The sequence below is a fragment of the Chrysochloris asiatica genome, unplaced genomic scaffold (assembly GCF_000296735.1).
Source record: "Chrysochloris asiatica unplaced genomic scaffold, ChrAsi1.0 scaffold00117, whole genome shotgun sequence".
In the NCBI taxonomy this organism is placed as follows: domain Eukaryota; kingdom Metazoa; phylum Chordata; class Mammalia; order Afrosoricida; family Chrysochloridae; genus Chrysochloris; species Chrysochloris asiatica.
Genome location: NW_006408635.1, coordinates 673,011 through 678,665, shown reverse-complemented (window position 1 = coordinate 678,665; position 5,655 = coordinate 673,011). Strand labels below are relative to the sequence as shown.

The following is a 5,655-nucleotide window of genomic DNA, read 5'->3' as shown; positions in this document are numbered from 1 at the left end:
GACTGACATCTTGGCTTTTGAACATTTTATAGAAGTCTTGTACACCAGGTTTGCCTAATGCAACACATCTTGGCAGCTGCTTCCGTGAGTGTTAATGGTTGATAGCAGCAAAATGAAGTCTTTGACAACTTCAATCTTTTCTCCATTTATCTTGATGTTATTTAGTGGTCCAGTAGTGAGTAATTTTGTTTCTTAACATTTAGGTGCAACCCATATCAAAAGGTCTAGTCTTTGATCTTCATAGTAAATATTTAAGTCCTCTTTATTTCAGCATGCAAGGTTGTATCATCTGCATATCTTTGATTGTTAATGAGTCTTCTTCCAATCCTGATGCCACTTTCTTCTTCACATAACCCAGTTTCTCAAATTATTTTCTCAGAGTATAGATTGAATAAGTATGGTGAAAGAATGCAACCCTGCCACACAGCTTTCCTAATTTAAACCATTCAGTGTCCCCTTGTTCTATTCAAACAACTTCTTCCTGGTTTATGTACATATTGCTTATGAACATAATTAAGTGTTCCAGAATACTCATTCTCCACAATATTGTCCATAGTTTGTCATGATCTGTACAATTGAAAGCCTTTGTGTAGTCAGTAAAGCAGACTTCAGCAATGCTATGCTTCATTCCACATTATCTTCTGCCTGAGTCTCTGGCAACTCCCTCTCAATACACTGCTGCAGCTGTTTTTGAATTATCTTTAGCAAATTTTTTCTTGCATGTGATATTAGTGATATTGTCTGAAACTTTCTGCCTTCTGTTGGGTCATGTTTCTGTGGGATGGGCACAAATACAGATTTCTGAAAATCAGTTAGCTAGATAGCTGGTTTCCAAAGTTCTTGGCATGGATAAGAGAGTGCCTCCAGGGAAGCATCAGCTTCTTGAGAGATTTCAGTTTTGTATTTTATCACTTACCAGAGCCTTGTTCTTTGCCAATGCGTTCAGTGCATCTTAGACTTCTTCCTTTAGTATAATTGGCTCTTGATCATATTCTACCTCTTGAAATTATTTAACATTAACCATTTCTTTTTGGTACCTATTCCTTCCATATTCTTTTGATTCTTTCACATCATTCAATATTTTGTTCATTGTTGTTGGTAAGTGATGTCGAGTCAGTTCCGACTCATAGTGACACTATATGTAGTTTCTGAGGAGTGGCTGGTGAGTTTAAGCCACTGACCTTACAGTTCAAACTGACCTTGCAGTTCAGTGCATTAACTCCCAGCGCCACACCAGGGCTCCCATTTTGTTAATAGAATCTTCAATATTTCAAGTAAAGGCTTACATTTTTATTGTTCTTTTTGTTTTTGTTTTTGTTTTTGCTTGTTTCCACTGCATTTATTACTTATATAAAAAAATGTTCAAAAAAAAAAAGTCATTCTCAGTTTTCCAACGGCTCTCATCTTTCCCTTTTGCCCACACAATTACTGACTCATTTCCTCAGAGCATACAAAACTGCATCTACTCACTGCCATTTTCACAGAAAACAACCAGTGCCAGGGATGGAGGGGAAGAGGGTTAGAAGAGGGCAACAGTACTGTGCAGGTTCCTCCAGACTATAGGCCAGGTGGAGATTCACAGAACTCAATAAAAGGGCTGGTGGCCTCATACTGACATAGTCTAACAACACTGGGCCCTGCAAAGGCTTTACAATATGTTCTGTGGGCCTGATAGACCCAGAAAACCAACACTGGGAAAAGAATGGGAAGAACCAGGGAAGCAGTGTCTTGGCAAGTTTCATGATTCTCCCATACTGGGAGGTGGGGAAAGTCCTGAGGCACCAAGAGCCATATTATTCTGGCAGAATATGTATGCCAGTGTTGGGAAGCCACAAATGCCACAAACACTGAGAAAGGCTACTGAGGGGATGCACAATTTCACAAACCACAGTGGTCACAGACCATAGCAATGGGGATCATACTACTGACACAGAAACTATAAAATCCAAAAGTCAGGAGAGTGGTCTTCCAGGGGAGTGACTCTGTACCAATCTCTCACCTCAGGGACGCCAGGCAAGGCAACCTGGTGAGTTTCAGAATAGATGACAAGATCGGGGGCAGGGGAGTCACATAAAAAAGAACTTTGAACAAACAGCTAGAAGAAGGGAATGGTAGGTAAATGGCTTCAGGGCTCTCAGGAGTTGAGGGCAATACTGGGTATGGGTGGACAGGTGCACCAGAAACAGCACCAACATGGTGTCCTGTTCAGCAGTCATTTGGTAAGGAGGGTGGGGAGAGAGGCAGCTAAGGGGAGCACAGATGGGGTCTCCAAGGGGAGTCTCTTGAGGCAGGATCAGAAGAGTGCACAGTGCACATCAGTGAAGAAACACAACGCTGGACCCCAAACGGGGAGGTGGAGGATGACGGTGGGTGTGTCAGTGACTGAGAGTGTTGTGTGGGAGCCTCAGAGGAGCCATCACAGGGCCACAGGGAAATGACGGCCGCTAGGTCCCAGTGGCTTCATTCCAGCCTGGACTGGAAGGCACAGTCTCACAGAGGAGGGCCATTCACGCCTGCGTGGTAGAAGGCACAGAAGTCTTCATATCGACTGTGGCCCTTACTGGCAAAGTGTCGGCAGATGGGACGGTAGGATTTGTCTTCCATAATCTGGGGTCCATCCTTAGGTGGACAGGTGTTTTTGATGAGAGACCAGCTTTTGAGCCTTCTAGGGTTTCTCTGCCTTTTGAGGGGTCCCCATGACCTGGTCCTGGAAAAGGAGGTTCAGTATTGATGCTCCACCAATCACGATCATATGGGCCGAACCTGGGACCTAGGTCTCTTCGCATTGGGCCTCTACCCCAGAGAGGAGGTGGGGGATTCAGCAGTGGGGGAATCAATGGTCCACTTGATCCTGGAGGACCTCAATGAAGAGCTGACTTGGGGTCAACAGGCTTTCCACTGGCCACGGGGGTAGGACCCAGAACGCTGGGTGGTCTGATGGAACTCCCGACGTCCTCTTCTCCAGTCTCTTCACGCTCTAGCAATGGGGGCTGCAGCGGTGGAGTCTGGTGCTGCTGATTCGACTTCTTTCGTTTTGGCATCGTGGTTGTGGCAGTGGCTACTCAGATATTTGGAGGGCAAAAAGGAAAGTGCATGTTGGGATTCTGTTTCCGCTTCCGGGGGAGAGGGGAGGTGTGTGGACAGTGACCATGAGGCTTCCACCATTTCATTTCCGCAAGTTGGGGATCCTTTGCTGCAGCCCAATCTTCACGTTTTTGCCACGTCTTTTCTTTTTTAAAAAATAAAGGTTTAGACATTCCATTCCTTCCATGCCACTGAGAAAATGCCACAACCCTTCCATGGAGTGTGCCAGAGTCAAGAGGGTCTCGGCCAGCTATTCAATTCTTTAAGCTTGAGAAATTCTGAGCATGTTTTCCCCTTTTGGTTTACTAATTCCAGGTCTTTGTACATTTTATGATAATATTTGCCTTTGTCTTCTCAAGCTGCTCCTTGAAATTTTCTGTTCAGTTCTTTTACCACCTCATTTCTTCAATTTTCTTTCACATTTCTACACTGGAAAACAAGTTTTAAAGTCTCTTTTGACATCCATTTTGGTCTTTTTCTTCTTTCTTGTCTTCTTAATGACCTTTTGTTTTCTTCATATACGCTATTCTTGATGTCATCCTACAACTCTTCTGGTCTTTGTTCATTAGTGTGTAATTCATCAAATCTGTTGTTGAGATATTCTCTAAATCCAAGTGGGATATGTTCAAGGTCATATTTTGGTTCTCATGGACCTGTTTTCATCTTGTTCCGCTTCTGTCTGAACCTGTATATGAACAATTGATGGTCTGTTCCACAGTTTTGGCTGATGGTATGAAGCTTTTCCACCGTGATTTTTCCGCACTTGTAGTCAATTTGATTTATCTGTTTTCTATTTGGTGAGGTCCTGTGTATTGTTGTCTTATATGCTGTTTTAAACAGATACTTGCAATGACGAAGTCATTGCTTTTCAAAATTCTATCATGCAATCTGCAGCATCATTTGTGTCATCAAGTCCACATTTCCCAACTACTGATATCATTGCTGATTCCAGATGGACGTTGTCTGAAAGCAGAGAATAACAGAACGATGTTACTTGTGTGTTTTAACTATGCAAAGGCTTTTGATTCTGTAGATCATGACAAGCTATGTATAGCATTGTGAAGAATGGGCATTCAAGAACACTTAATTGTGCCTATCAGGAACCTGGACATAGATCAAGAGAGAGTCATTTGAACAGAACAAGGGGATATTGGGTGGTTCAAAATCAGGAAAGATGTGTGCCATGGTTGTGTTCTTTCACCATACAAATTCAATTTGTATGCTGAGCAAAAAACTTAGAAAGTTGAATTATGTGAATAAGAACATGGCATCAGAATTGGAGGAAAACTCATTAGCAATCTGCAGTATACATATAATAAAATCTTGCTTCTTAAAAGTGAAGAGGACTTGAAGTACTTATTGATGATGATAAAAGATCACAGTCTTTAGTGTGGATTGCACCTCAATACAAAGAAAACAAAAATTCTCACCACTGGACAAATAAATGGAGAAAAGACTGAAGTTGTCAAAGTCTTCATTTTGCTTGGAGCCATAATCAATAGTCATGGAAGCTGCAGTCAAGAACTCAAAAGATGTATTACATTTGGTAAATCTGTTGCACAGGAATGCTTTAAAATATTTAAGAGCAAAGACATCATTTTGAAGATCAATGTGAGCCTGACTCAAGCCTTAGTAGTTTCAATAACTTCATATGCATGTGAAAATTAGACAATGAATAAGGAAGTCTATAGAAAAATTGCATTTGAGTTACTGTTTTGGAGAAGAATATTGTTTTTGGATGAAGTACAAGGAGAATGTTCCTTAGAAGCAAGGATGGGAAGCTTTCATCTCACATACTTCAGACATGTTGTCAAGTGGGACCAGTCCCTGAAGAACACTGTGCTTGGTAAAGTAGAGGGTCAGCAAAACAGAGGATGCCCCCAGTGAGGTGAATTGGTATAGTGACAGCAGCAATGGCTCAAGTGTAACAAAGATTGTGAGTGTGGTGCAGGACTGGTACTGCTCATTCTGTTGTGCATAGGGTCAATATCATTTGGCGCCACCTCAATGACACCAAACAACAACAACAATGTAATTTAAATTTTGTTATTATTACTTTTTAAATTATAGTTAGTACAGACACTCTAAGGGTTTATAAAGGTATGTTGACTCTGCTGAAGATTTTTAAATTAATATATGGAATCATAATATAAAGCATAAGAAACATACCCTGCAGTGTAATATGTAATAAAAACAGTGTTTAAGGGAACACTAACACATTCTTTGGTGGCATTTTGTTTTATATTTTATAAGTCATCCAGGAATGCCAAAATCCTTTTATTTAATTTCTCTTTACCCAGGGGTTTCCAAAATTAGAAATGAGAACAAAAAGAGTAGCAATGGGAATTAGAGTCCCTTTTAATTAATATCTAGGCAAGATCTTGGTAGTGCCTGTCTTAAGGTTCTAAGACAGTAATCTATAAATGTACACATTCAAGAGCAAGAAAGTCTTGGTAGTGTTGTAGGACTGAGGTTGTAGAGAACAGAACTAAGGTCAGTAGTTCAAATCTACTAGTTGCTCCAACTTTCTCCAAGATAAGGCTGTCTGCTCCCATAAAGATTTAGTCTCAG

General features: G+C 41.1%; 1 pseudogene; it reads right to left on the bottom strand.

Moving 5' to 3' along the window:
* Positions 1-2,490: 2,490 nt before the first annotated feature.
* LOC102821307 lies at positions 2,491-3,041 on the bottom strand (annotated as a pseudogene).
* Positions 3,042-5,655: the final 2,614 nt, after the last annotated feature.